The following is a 15869-nucleotide window of genomic DNA, read 5'->3' as shown; positions in this document are numbered from 1 at the left end:
CTATTGCCCCCCATTCAGATGACAATATCGGACACCTAAGCTTGTATTTTCAATTTTTTTTTGATTGGTTGGGCCCCAAAATGCGACTTTTTATAAAACCCATGAAAAAAAAGTCAAAAAGTGATGTTGTCGAGTCTACAAGGACAGAAAATAAGTTGGAATTTGATGCCAGTAATATCAGATATTCGATATGCTCCCCACGAAATTTTGGTGGGAAAAATAGTTTGTGATAGTAATTAAATATTTGTATATATGTATTTATTAATATAAATACATATGTTTATGTATTTATATTTGCTTTATATAAATACATATATGTATTTATTTTTAAATTTATATTTATATTAAGAAATATATCAATATATAAATTATATATAAATATATTTATATTAAAAAATATATGAATATATATTTATATATAAATATATAAATATATTTATATATATTTTTTATTTATTTATATATTTGTGGGTATATATATATATGCACACTTTTGACATTGTTTATAATTTTTATATGTTCTTTTTTTCTTAGTATATAGTAGTATATTATAGGATGTTTTTGTGCATTATATATATATAAGTGGGTAATATATTTGTTCTTATAATTATATAGTATATAATTGTTTTATATACATAGTATATATTATATATATACATAGTATATATTATATATATACATAATATATTATATATATACTATGGCCCCCTTTGACCCATATTACCCATTCGAATATGTCCCTAGGGGTCCTAGGACCCCAAGGGACATATGTCGTCGTTTAATGGGTCCAAGTGGGTCATAGGTCACCCTGTGAACCCCTTTCACCCATATTACCAATTCAAATATGTCCCTAGGGGTCCTAGGAACCCTAAGGACATATGTTGTCATTTAATGGGTCAAAGAGGGTCATAGGTCACCAAGAGGGTCATAGGTCACCCTATGACCCCCTTTGACCGATATTACCCATTCGAATTTGTTCGAGGACCCCTAGAGACATATGTCATCGTTTAATGGGTCAAAGAGGTTCATAGGTCACCCTATGACCCTGTTTCACCCATATCAACAATTTGAATATGTCTCTAAAGGTCTTAGGACCCCTAAAGACATATGTCATCGTTAAATAGGTCAAAGGGGGTCATAGGTCACCCTATGACTATCTTTGAACCATATGACCCATTCAAATATGTCCCTAGGGGTACTAGGACCCATAGGGACATATGTCGTTGTTTAATGGGTCAAAGGGGGTCATAGGATGACCTATGACTGCCTTTGACCCATATTACCCATTCAAATATGTTCTTAGGGGTCCTAAGACCCCTAGAGACATATGTAGTCATTTAATGGGTCAAAGGGGGTCATAGGTCACCTTGTAACCCCTTTTGACCCATATTACCCATTCGGATATGCCTCTAGGGGTTCGAGGACCCCTAGCGACATATGTCATCGTTTAATGGGTCAAAGAGGGTCATAGGTCACCCTATGACCCTCTTTGACCCATATGAATGATTTGAATATGTCCCTAGGGGTCCTAGGACCCCTAGCAACATATGTCATCGTTTACTGGTTCAAAGGGGGTCATAGGTTTACCTATGACCCCCTTTCACCATTATGAACAGTTTGAATATGTCCCTAGGGGTCTTAAGACCCATAGGGACATGTGTCCTCATATAATGGGTCAAAGGGGGTCATTGGTCACCCTATGACCCCCTTTGACTCATATGAATGATTCAAATATGTTCCTAAGGGTCCTAGGACCCCTAGGGACATATGTCCCCTTTGACTCATATTACCCATTCAAATATGTCCCTAGGGGTCCTAGGACCCCTAGAGACATATGTCGTCGTTTAATGGGTCAAACGGTGTCATAGGTGACCCTATGACTCCCTTTGAGCCATATGAATGATTCAAATATGTCCCTAGGGGTCCTAGGACCCCTAGGGACATATGTCATCATTTAATGGGTCAAAGGGGGTCATAGGGTGACCTATGACCGCCTTTAACCCATATTACCCATTCAAATATGTCCCTTGGGGTCCTAGGACCCCTAGAGACATATGTCATCATTTAATGGGTCAAAGAGGGTCATAGGTCACCCTATGACCCCGTTTGACCCATATGAATGATTTGAATATGTCCCTAGGGGTCCTAGGACCCCTACAGACATATGTCATCATTAAAAAGGTCAAACGGGGTCATAGGTCACCCTATGACCCCCTTTGACCCATATGACCCATTCGAATATGTCTCTAGAGGTCTTATGACCCATAGGGACACATGTCTTCGTTTAATGGGTCAAAGGGGGTCATAGGTCACCCTATGACCCCCTTTGATGCATATGAACGATTCAAATATGTTATTAAGGGTCCTAGGACCCCTAGGGACATATGTCGTCATTTAATGGGTTAAAGGGGGTCATAGGGTGACCTATGACCCCCTTTGACCCATATTACCCATTCAAATATGTCCCTAGGAGTCGTAAGACCCCTAGAGAAATATGTCATCGTTTAATGAGTCAAAGGGTGTCATAGGTCACCCTATGCCTCCCTTTGAGCCATATGAACGATTCGAATATGTCCCTAGGGGTCCTAGGAACCCTAGGGACATATGTCGTCATTTAATGGGACAAAAGGGCTCATAGAGTGACCTATGACCGCCTTTAACCCATATTACCAATTCAAATATGTCCGTAGGGGTCTTAGGACTCTTAGAGACATATGTCGATTACCTATTCGGATATGTCCCTAGGGGTTTGAGAACCCTTAGAGACATATGCCATCATTTAATGGGTCAAAGAGGGTCATAGGTCACCCTATGACACCTTTTGACCCATATGAATGATTTCAATATGTCCCTAGGGGTCCTAGGACCCCTAGAGACATATGTCATTGTTTAATGGGTCAAAGGGGGTCATAGGTCACCCTATCACCCCCTTTCACCCATATGAACGATTCAAATATGTCCATAGAGGTATTAGGACCCATAGGGACATATGTCCTCATTTAATGGGTCAAAGGGGGTCATAGGTCACCCTATGACCCCCTTTGACCCATATGAATGATTCGAATATGTTCCTACGAGTCCTAGGACCCCTAGGAAAATATGTCGTCGTTTAATGGGTCAAAGGGGGTCATAGGGTCTATGACCCCTTTTGACCCATATTACCGATTCAAATATGTCCCTACGGGTCCGAGGACCCCTAGAGACATATGTCGTTGTTTAATGGGTCAAAGGGTGTCATAGGTCACCCTATGACTCCCTTTGAGCCATATGAATGATTCGAATATGTCCCTAGGGGTCCTTGTGTCATCGTTTAATGGGTCAAAGGGGGTCATAGGGTGACCTATGACCCCCTTTGACCCATATTACCCATTCAAATATGTCCCTAAGAGTCCTAGAACCCCTAGAGACATATGTCATCGTTTAATGGGTCAAAGGGTGTCATAAGTCACCCTATGACTCCCTTTGAGCCATATGAATGATTTGAATATGTCCCTAAGGGTCCTACGACCTAGAGGGACATATGTCATCGTTTAATGGGTCAAAAGGGGGTCATAGGCTGACCTATGACCGCCATTGACCCATATTACCCATTCAAATATGTCCCTAGGGGCCCCAGGACCCCTAGAGACATATGTCATCGTCTAATGGGTCAAAGGGGGTCATAGGTCACCCTTTGACCCCCTTTGACCCATATTACCCATTCGGATATGCTCTTAGGGGTCTAAGGACCCCTAGCGACATATGTCATCATTTAATGGGTGAAAGAAGGTCATAGGTCACCCTATGACCCCCTTTAACCCATATGAACGATTTGAGACCCCTAAAGACATATGTCGTCATTTAATGGGTCAAAGGGGGTCATAGGGTGACCTATGACCCCCTTTCACCCATATGAATGATTTGAATATGTCCCTAGGGGTCTTAGGACCCATAGGGACATATGTCCTTGTTTGATGGGTCAAAGGGGGTCATAGGGACCCATATGAATGATTCGAATATGTTTTTAAGGGTCCTAAGACCCCTAGAGACATATGTCATCATTTAATGGATCAAAGGGGGTCATAGGTCACCCTATGACCCCCTTTGACCCATATTACCCATTCAAATATGTCCCTAGGGGTCCTAGGACCCCTAGAGACATATGTTGTCATTTAATGGGTCAAATGGTGTAATAGGTCACCCTATGACTCCCTTTGAGCCATATGAATGATTCAAATATGTCCCCAGGGGTCTTAGGACCCTTAGGGACATATGTCATCGTTTAATGGGTCAAAGGGGGTCATAGGGTGACCTATGATCGCCTTTGACCCATATTACCCATTCAAATATGTCCCTAGGGGTCCTAGGACCCCTAGAGACATATGTCGTCGTTTAATGAGTGAAAGAGGGTCATAGGTCACCCTATGATCCCATTTGACCCATATGAATGATTTGAATATGTCCCTAGGGGTCCTATGATGCCTAGAGACATATGTCGTCATTAAATGGGTCAAAGGGGGTCATAGGTCACCCTATGACCCCCTTTTACCCATATGACCCATTCGAATATGTACCTAGGGGTCTTAGGACCCATAGGAACATATGTCCTCATTTAATCGGTCAAAGAGGGTCATAGGTGCCTTTGACCCATATGAACAATTCGAATACGTTCCTACAGGTCCTAGGACTCCTAGGGACATATGTAATCGTTTAATGAGTCAAAAGGGGTCATAGGGTGACCTATGACCCCCTTTGACCCATAATACCCATTCAAATATGTCCCTAGGGGTCCTAGGACCCCTAGAGACATATGTCATTGTTTAATGGGTCAAAGGGTGTCATAGGTCACCCTATGACTCCCTTTGAACCATATGAACGATTCAAATATCTCCCTATGGGTCCTAGGACCCCTAAGGACATATGTCATTGTTTAATGGGTCAAAGGGGGTCATAGGGTGACCTATGATCGCCTTTGACCCATATTACCCATTCAAATATGTCCCTAGTGGTCCTAAGACCCCTAGAGACATATGTTGTTGTTTAATGGGTCAAAGGGGGTCATAGGTCAACCTATGACCTGCTTTGACACATATTACTCATTCGGATATGTCCCTAGGGGTCTGAGGACCCCTAGCGACATATGTCATCGTTTAATGGGTCAAAGAGAGTCATAGGTCACCTTGTGACCCCCTTTGACCCATATGAACAATTTGAATATGTCCCTAGGGGTCCTAAGACCCCTAGAGACATATGTCATCATTTAATGGGTCAAAGGGGGTCATAGGTCACCCTATGACCCCCTTTCACCCATATGAACGATTCGAATATGTCCCTAAGGATTCTAGGATCCCTAGTGACATATGTCGTCGTTTAATGGGTCAAAGGGGGTCATAGGTGACATATGACCCCCTTTGACCCATATGAACGATTCGAATATGTCCCTAGGGGTTCTAGGACCCCTAGAGACATATGTCGTCATTTAATGGGCCGGGTAAAATGGGGTCATAAGTCACCCTATGGTCCTCTTTGACCCATATGAACGATTTTAATGTTCTTAAGAGTCCTAGGACTCTTAGGGTCATACTACCCATTCGAATATGTCCCTAGGGGTCCCAGGACCCCAAGGGACATATGTCATCGTTTAATGGGTCAAAAGGGGTCATAGGTCACCCTATGACCCCTTTTGACCCATACTACCCATTTGAATATGTCCTTAGCGGTCTGAGGACCCCTAGCGACATATGTCATCATTTAATGGGTCAAAGAGGGTCATAGGTCACCCTATCACCCCGTTTGATGCATATGAACGAATTGAATATGTCCCTAAGGGTCTTAGGACCCCTAGAGACATATGTCATAGTTAAAAGGGTCATAGGTAACCCTATGACCCCTTTTGACCCATATGACCCATTCGAAGATGTCCTTAGGGGTCTTAGGACCCATAGGGACATATGTCCCCGTTTAATGGGTCAAAGGGGGTCATAGGTTACCCTATGACCCCCTTTGACCCATATAAATGATTTGAATATGTTCCTAAGGGTCCTAGGACCCCTAGGGACATATGTCGTCATTAAATGGGTCAAAGGGGGTCATAGGGTGACCTATGAGTTAAAGGGGGTCATAGGGTGACCTATGACCCCCTTTGACCCATATTACTCATTCAAATATGTCCTTAGGGGTCGTAGGACCCCAAGAGATATATGTTGTCGTTTAATGGGTCAAATGGTGTCATAGTTCACCCCATGACCCCCTTTGAGCCATATGAACGATTCAAATATGTCCCTAGGGGTCCTAAGAGCACTAGGGACATATGTCATCGTTTAATGGGTCAAAGGGGGTGGGGGTCATAGGGTGACCTATGATCGCCTTTGACCCATATTACCCATTCAAATATGTCCCTAGGGGACCTAGGACCCCTAGAGACATGTGTCATCATTTAAAGGGTCAATGGGGGTCATAGGTCACCCTATGACCCCCTTTGACCATATGAATGATTCGAATATGTCCCTAGGGGTCCTAAGACCCCAAGGGACATATGTCATCGTTTAATGGGTTAAAGAGGGTCATAAGTCACCCTAGGACCCCCTTTGACTTATATGAACGATTCGAATATGTCCCTAGGGGTCCTAGGACCCCAAAAGACATATGTCATTGTTTAATGGAGTTAAATTTGACAGATATGAACAATTTGAATATGTCTGTAGGGGTCCTAAGACCCCTACGAACATATGTCGTCCTTTAATGGGTCAAAGGGGGACATAGGTCACCTTGTGACCCCCTTTGACCCATATGAACGATTCGAATATGTCCCTAGGGGTCTTAGGACCCCTAGGGACATATGTCATCGTTTAATAGGTCAAAGGGGGTCATAGGTCACTCTATGACCCCCTTTGACCCATTTTACCCATTTGGATATGTCCCTAGGGGTCTTAGGATCCCTACGGACATATGTCGTCATTTAATGGATCAAAGGGGGTCATAGGTCACCCTATGACCCCCTTTGACCCATATTAGCCATTTGAATTTGTCCCTAGAGGTCCGAGGACCCCTAGAGACATATGTCATCGTTTAATGGGTCAAAGAGGGTCATAGGTCACCCTATGACCCCCTTTGACCCATATGAACGATTTTAATATGTCCTTAGGGGTCTTAGGACCCCTAGAGACATATGTCATCGTTTAATGGGTCAAAAGGAGTCATAGGTCACCCTATGACCCCCTTTGACCCATATTAACGATTCAAATATGTCCCTAGGGGTTCTAGGACCCCTAGAGACATATGTCATTGATTAATGGGTCAAAGGGGGTCATAGGTCACCTTGTAACCCCCTTTGACCCATATTACCCATTCAAATATGTCCTTAGGGGTCCTTGGACCCCTGGGGACATATGTCGTCGTTTAATGAGTCAAAGGGGGTCATAGGTCACCCTATGACTCCCTTTGACCCATCTGAACGATTCGAATATGTCTGTAGGGGTTCTAGGACCCTTAGCGACATATGTCTTTGTTTAATGGGTCAAAGGGGGTCATAGATCACCCTGTAACCCCCTATTGTTGGGTGATGCGACTAGTTTTGGCCTGGTCATGGGTTCAAATCTCCCCGGTGCCTTCCCGACCCGCGTAAGCACCTGGTATGCGCGTCGAGGGGGAGATTGTTGGGTGATGTGACGCGCTCCCCTGCCCACAGGTGGTTAATTATGTGGTGTTCCATGTTCACTAACAGTCATGGCTTTTGGTGCAACGGAAAATGGGCCCCACAATTGGTATCAGAGCCTAGTTGTTTCTCAGTTATCCTCTGCAGGAAAGTCTCACGGTTAAGTGGGAGTCTCACGGTTGAGTGGGAGCAATGGCAGATGATGGTAAGCTGAGGGTTGATAGGTTTAATGGGCCCTACACCTATGACCCATTCGAATATGTCCCTAGGGGTCCTAGGGCCCCTAGGGACATATGTCATCATTTAATGGGTCAAAGGGGGTCATAGGTCACCCTATGACCCCCTTTTACTCATATTACCCATTCGAATATGTCCCTAAGGGTCTGAGGACCCCTAGAGACATATGTCATTGTTTAATGGGTCAAAGAGGGTCATAGGTCACCCTATGACCCCCTTTGACCCATATAAACGATTTGAATATGTCCGACATATGTCATCATTTAATGGGTCAAAGGGGGTCATAGGTCACCCTATGACCCCCTTTGACCCATATGAACGATTCGAATATTTTCCTGGGGGTTGTAGGACCCCTAGCGACATATGTCATCATTTAATGAGTCAAAGGGGGTCATAGGTGATCCATATGAACGATTCGAATATGTCTTTAGGGTTTCTAGGACCCCTAGAGACATATGTCGTCGTTTAATGAGTCAAAGGCTTTGACCCATATGAACAATTCGAATATGTCCCTAGGGGTCCTAGGACCCCTAGGGACATATGTCGTCGTTTAATGGGTCAAAGGGGGTCATAGTTCATCTTATGACCCCCTTTGACCCATATGACCCATTCGAATATGTCCTTAGGGGTCCTAGGACCCCTAGGGATATATGTCATCATTTAATGGGTCAAAGAGGGTCATAGGTCACCTTATGACCCCCTTTGACCCATATTACCCATTTGAATATATTCGTAGGGGTCCTAGGACCCCTAGGGACATAAGTCGTCATTTAATGGGTGAAATGTCCTTTGACCCATATGAACGATTCGAATATGTCCTTAGGGGTCCTAGGACCCCTAGGGACATACGTCGTCCTTTAATGGGTCAAAGGGGGTCATAGGTCACCCTATGGCCCCCTTTGACCCATATGAACGATTCAAATATGTCCTTAGGGGTCCTAGAACTCCTAGGAACATATGACGTAGTTTAATGGGTCAAAGGGGGTCATAGGTCACCCTATGACCGCCTTTGACCCATATTACCAATTCGAATATGTCCTTAGGGGTTCTAGGACCCCTAAAGACATATGTCATCGTTTAATGGGTCAATGAGGGTGATAGGTCACCCTATGACTCCCTTTGACCCATAATACCCATTCAAATATGTCCCTAGGGGTCGTAGGACCCCTAAGGACATATGTTGTCATTTAATAGGTTAAAGAGACCTATGACCCCCTTTGACCCATATTACCTATTCGAATATGTCCCTAGGGGTCTAAGGACCCCTAGAGACATATGTCATCGTTTAATGGGTCAAAAAGGGTCATAGGTCACCCTATGACCCCCTTTGACCCATACGAACGATTTGAATATGTCCCTAGGGGTCTTAGGATCCCTAGAGACATATGTCATCGTTTAATGGGTCAAAGGGGGTCATAGATCACCCTATGACCCCTTTTGACCCATATGAATGATTCGAATATGTCGCTAGGGGTTCTAGGACCCCTAGGGACATATGTCATCGTTTGATGGGTCAAAGGGGGTCATAGGTCACCTATGACCCCCGTTGACTCATATGAACGATTCAAATATGTCCCTAGGGGTTCTTGGACCCCTTGAAACATATGTCATTGTTTAATGGGTCAAAGGGGGTCACCTATGACCCCCTTTGACCCATATGAACAATTCGAATATGTCTCTAGGACATATGCCATCATTTAATGGGTCAAAGGGGATCATAGGATGACCTATGACCCCCTTTGATGCATATGACCCATTCAAATATGTCCCTAGGGGTCCTAGTACCCCTAGAGACATATGTCATCATTTAATGGGTCAAAGAGAGTCATAGGTCACCTTATGACCTCCTTTGAACCATATTACCCATTTGAATATGTCCGTAGGGGTCCTAAGACCCCTAGGGACATATGTCATCATTTAATGGGTGAAAGGGCCTTTAACCCATATGAACGATTCAAATATGTTAGGGCCCCTAGGGACATATGTCGTCCTTTAATGGGTCAAAGGGGGTCATAGGTCACCCTATGGCCCCCTTTGACCCATATGAACGATTCAAATATGTCTTTAGGGGTCCTAGGACTCCTAGAGACATATGTCGTCGTTTAATGGGTCAAAGGCTATGACCCCCTTTGACCCATATTACCAATTCGAATATGTCCTTAGGGTTTCTATGACCCCTAGAGACATATGTCGTCGTTTAATAGGTCAAAAAGGGTGATAAGTCACCCTATGTCTCCCTTTGACCCATAGTACCCATTCGAATATGTCCCTACGGGTCGTAGGACCCCTAGGGACATATGTCGTCATTTAATGGGTCAAAGGGACCTATGACCCCCTTTGACCCATATTACCTATTCGAATATGTCTGTAGGGGTCTGAGGACCCCTAGAGACATATGTCATCATTTAATGGGTCAAAGAGGGTCATCCTATGACCCCCATTGACCCATATGAATGATTTGAATATGTCCCTAGGGGCCCTAGGACCCCTAGAGACATATGTCGTCTTTTAATGGGTCAAAGGGGGTCATAGATCACCCTATGACCCCCTTTAAGCCATATGAATGATTCAAATATGTTCCTAGGGGTTTTAGGACCCCTAAGGACATATGTCATCGTTTAATGAGTCAAAGGGGGTCATAGGTCACCTATGACCCCCGTTCACCCATATGAACGATTTGAATATGTCCCTAGGGGTTCTAGGACCCCTAGAGACATATGTCATTGTTTAATGGGTCAAAGGGACCTATGACCCCCTTTGACCCATATGAACAATTCAAATATGTCCCTAGGGGTCCTAGGACCCCTAGAGACATACGTCATCATTTAATGGGTCAAAAGGGGTCATAGGTCACCCTATGACCCCCTTTGACCCATATGACCCATTCGAATATGTCCTGAGGGGTCCTAGGACCCCTAGGGACATATGTCATCATTTAATTGGTCAAAGAGGGTCATAGGTCACCCTATGACCACCTTTGACCTATATTAGCCATTTGAATATGTATGTAGGGGTCCTAGGACCCCTAGGGACATATGTCATCATTTAATGGGTTAAAGGGGGTCATAGGGTGACCTATGACCCTCTTTGACCCATATGAACGATTTGAATATGTCCCTAGGGGTCTTAGGACCCCTAGGGACATATGTCGTCCTTTAATGGGTCAAAGGGGGCCATAGGTCACCCTATGGCCCCCTTTGACCCATATGAATGATGCGAATATGTCCTTAGGGGTCCTAGGACTCCTAGGGACATATGTCATCATTTAATGGGTCAAAGGAGGTCATAGGTCACCCTATGACCCCCTTTGACCCATATTACCCATTCGAATATGTCCTTAGGGGTTCTAGGACCCCTAGAGACATATGTTGTCGTTTAATGGGTCAAAGAGGGTGATAGGTCACCCTATGACCCCCTTTGACCCATAGTACCCATTTGAATATGTTCTTAAGGGTATATGTCCCTAGGGGTCGTAGGACCCCTAGGGACATATATCGTCATTTAATGGGTCAAAGGGACCTATGACCCCCTTTGACCCATATTACCCATTCGAATATGTCCCTACAGGTCTTAGGACCCCTAGAGACATATGTCGTCATTTAATGGGTCAAAGGGGGTCATAGGTCACCCTATGACCCCTTTGACCCATATGAACGATACAAATATGTCCCTTGGGGTCCTAAGACCCGTAGGGACATATGTTCTCATTTAATGGGTCAAAAAGGGTCATAGGTCACCCTATGAGCCCCTTTTACCCATATTAACCATTGTAATATGTCCCTAGGGGTTGGACCCCTAGGGACGTATGTTGTCGTTTAATGCATCAAAGGGGGTCAATGGTTGACCTATGACCCCCTTTGACTCATATATATTAATAATATACATATACATACATACATACACACACACACACACACACACACACACACACACACACACACACACACACACACATATATATATAACGTTATTATATTTAATAAAAATATTACGTTATTATGTATTTATTAATAACATATATATGTATTACGTTATTATATTTAACGAAAATATTATGTTATTACATATATATATTAATATAGTAATATATATAATACATATTATATATTTATATTTAATATATTATGTTATTATATATATATTATATTATTATACATATTAATATAATAATATATAATAAGTATTTTATATATATATATAAATTACGTTATTATATTTAGTAATAATAATAATAATATAAATTATATTTATAGATTGTAATAAGATTAACATAATATATTATTATATATTACTAGATTATATCTTATATCTTTACATTACGTTATTATATATATAATTTATTAAAATACGTCTTTACATAGTAATATAAGTGAAATAATTTATAAATCATAAGTTATAATGTTTAAACCTAATTTTCCCTCCAAAATGGGTTGGGATTTGAAAATTTTCACCCGAAGTATATCAAATATCTGATTCTGGATCAAATATCTGATTAGGCTTGGTATTTAGCAAGCCTACCTGGTCAACCCAAAAGACGTGTTTAAAGAGGGTTTTAGTGATACTCAGACTTCGGGTAGCCGTCTGACAATGTTATTTTGATCGAAATTGAATGAAATGAAAAGGGTTTTTTAATATCGCTCTGTAGATTCCATCAATATAATTTCTGTCAAATTCTGAGTTTGATAAGTATTTATTAGTTAATTATCAATGAAGATTATTGTAAAGTGTTGATTGACATATTGATTGAAAAATAGCTATAACTTTCAAACGGAATAACATTTTTTAAATCTAAAAATTGCGTTACATTCTATACTTCGCCTAGTATAAGAAAAAAAAAAGAAAAAATTTGGTAAAATTTTCTATTAGTTAGGGTGGTCAGACACGGGACTTCTTTTTTTTCGAAAAAGTTTTGGTAGAAAATTCATATTTAATTATTTATTTGGAATAAAAATACCGAAAAATATGCGTCACATCTAGGCATGAGTCTACTTTTCATATCTATAATTATATTAAAAAAATATTATGATTTGATTTTGATTAAGGTGGTCAGACATACACCTACTTTTTATTTTCGCCCTAAAATTTTCTTAGTATTGCATTAAAATTCAAACTTTTGACCAATTAATTATTTTTTTCTCCTGATAAGGTCTAGTAGTTTAGAAACTACATTCAATTTCTTACAGATTATTTTCTTACAAATTTTTGATATAAAGTCCATAACCATGCTTCAAAATTATGTGTCAAGTTGAGATAAACCCGATTTGTTGATTTTTCACTGCCACTTAAGGCCATAGTTTGGTACACCATGATCCTGCACATACCCACTAGTAAAGACTGAATTTGTCCTTTCTTGTGACTGAGACCTACCTCTAGGAGGCCCCCTTCCTTTGTATCCTCCTCTTTGAAAATATCCCTTGTATTGGTTATTACCACTGCTATCAGTAGACTGAACTTCATCAATTTTGTTAGGACCTTGTCCCCTTCCAAAGTTGCCTCTACCTCTAAACCCCTTGTTATTGCCTCTTCCTCTTTGATATGACTCATTCTTCCTTCTAGCTTTTTCCTTTTCTCTCAATGCCAATTGGAAGATTTATGTATGCTATCAGGAGCCAACATAGTGATCTCATCTTGGATTCCTTGCCTTAAGCCATTAAGGTACCTTGCTACGTTTTCCACATCTTCTTCGTGTCTTCTAGCTTTGAGACTCAACCTATTAAACTCTTCAGTATAAGCACTTACTATCAAGTCTCTCAGTCTTAGATTATGCAACTTTTGATACATCTGGATCTCATAATCAATGGGCAAGAACTAAGCCTTAATTCTGATCTTCATTCTCTCCCATGATACTATCTTCTTCTTCCTTACTCCTCCCGTGTAATCTTGTATCATGTTCCACCATACTAGTGTTGATCCCTTGAGCCTAGACTTAGCATAACTGACTCTCTTTTCCTCTTGTACCTCCTTGATATCAAACTAGTTATCAATGGCTTCCAACCAATCTAATAATTCATCCCCATTCAAGCTACCACTATAGTAAGGGATGTGCTCCATACTGTCCTTGTTATGAGACTTAAATGCTTCCAAAAACACCTTCTTATCCTGATCCAGCTCAGGATCCTTACTTTTAGATGTCTCCCTTGTGAGACTTCCATCCTCCTCATCACTCTCATCTCCCCATTCTGTGATCTTCTTCTTGCTCTTTGTATCTACCTGGGTGGCTTTGGTCAATAGGTCTTTGACCAAATCCACTATGGCACCCTTGCTCATTTCCTTGGGTGGCATATTGTCAGCTTCTTGACTTCCCTCCTCGTATGACATGTACCAACCTAAGAGTTGGCTCTGATACCACTCTGATGCAAAGGCTCTAGTATTCTAAGTCTTCCTCACTCCAAATGCTCCTTTCCTTGCCCTAACCATCCAATGGTTAGTCCTGATTGGACTTTACCCCCTAATTAGGATCTCCAAGATCCCTACTATCAACTTCTCCTCCAAGGTATAATTGATCTTTAGGAGATTCCAAGGCCACAAGGTTTAACTAGTCCAACTAGTTCCCCAAATACTTAGCCTTCTTCACTAGTTCCCCCCCCTAGAATCCCAAACCTCTGCTTAGGATCTTCCAACACATTCACTTAGACTCTTGTTAGTCTTCTTGGTCCATCAAAGGTTATTTTGAACCCTTTCTCACACTTCTTGACTCCTTACCAATCCAATTGTTCTCAAATTCATTAGGAGGCTTAATTGCCTAATTCCTAATAGGTCTAATTTCATTGTTTGGGGTTATAACTCCTAAATCCTCCAAATGACCCCACATAAGCCCTCAAAAGTCTTCAAGGTACATGTGAATATTATCTGAATATGAAATCCTAACTTTTGGTTGCACCCATAACCTTGTTTTCCACCAGGTCCTAATTTTAAGCCTATTAATTAGGCCTCTAGACTAATGAGCATAAACAATTGTCAAACTATTCTCCAATCCTTGATTCATATCCTTCCACATTTGCATCCTATAAGGGGATTATCTAGGGCATCTATAGAAATCATCAAATCCTTTGCACAAAGCCATGGGTGCCTGTGCCAAAGCACTGTTATCCCTGTCCTAGCTCACATGTATTCAACAATCAGCCATAGGGCTTCCAACTTGGTCCATGAAATCCATTGCAACAACAAAAACAAAAACAAAAACATTATTTACAAACTCTAACCCTACTTCCCCCATGGTTTCAACCATTTCTAGCTAAGCAACACTGAGACTGTCACTTACAAACTAGTAACCTTCAAAACTTTCTAACTTTGTACACTAATAACTTGAGAGAAAACTACCTAATGCAAATGAAAGCTATTTGAACACCCTATATCCCCATGGGACCTAATCACTTGTGCCAATTCATACAAGGTCACAAAAGAACAAGAAAACAACACAATTTACACAAATGTTGTCACAGTCATTCGTACAGGAGTACCAAAAATATTAGTTGTGATCCAAAACTTCATTAACCTCCTCCAAACATCGAATCCATGCTTACCTCCCAAGCATGGGCAGTTACAATTGGTCTAACTACATCTTGCTTCATTCTTACAAAAGTTGTAAAAGTTGCTCAAGCAACTTTTTGCATTATGAGCAATTTGGCTCATTTTGTCAACTCGATGGGTGAGTTTGATTTCCTTGACCCTGGATAGGATATGTAGGGGCCTAAAACACCCCTCAAACCCATACTACACTAAAATAGCAATTTTCCACTATTTAAAGCCAAAATAGCAACTTTTCACCTAGTGAGCACTATGGGCTCTTACAAACATGAAGTTGACTAACCTTAATCTAATCCATTGGATCTTATTCCAACACACATACAAACTTCTAATCCAACTCTAAAATATGCAAAAGCATCAAAAAGTGGAGGTGCCCTGCACCACTATGTTATCCAAAGACTGCTATTTTGAAACCACTCAAATGTAGAATAATGATCTGGATTTTTTTCTTTATTAGTTTTTCCAAGGATTT

The sequence above is a fragment of the Cupressus sempervirens genome, chromosome 8 (assembly GCF_028749045.1).
Source record: "Cupressus sempervirens isolate cs-2001-9-10 chromosome 8, ASM2874904v1, whole genome shotgun sequence".
NCBI lineage: Eukaryota > Viridiplantae > Streptophyta > Pinopsida > Cupressales > Cupressaceae > Cupressus > Cupressus sempervirens.
This window is presented reverse-complemented; position numbering follows the sequence as displayed.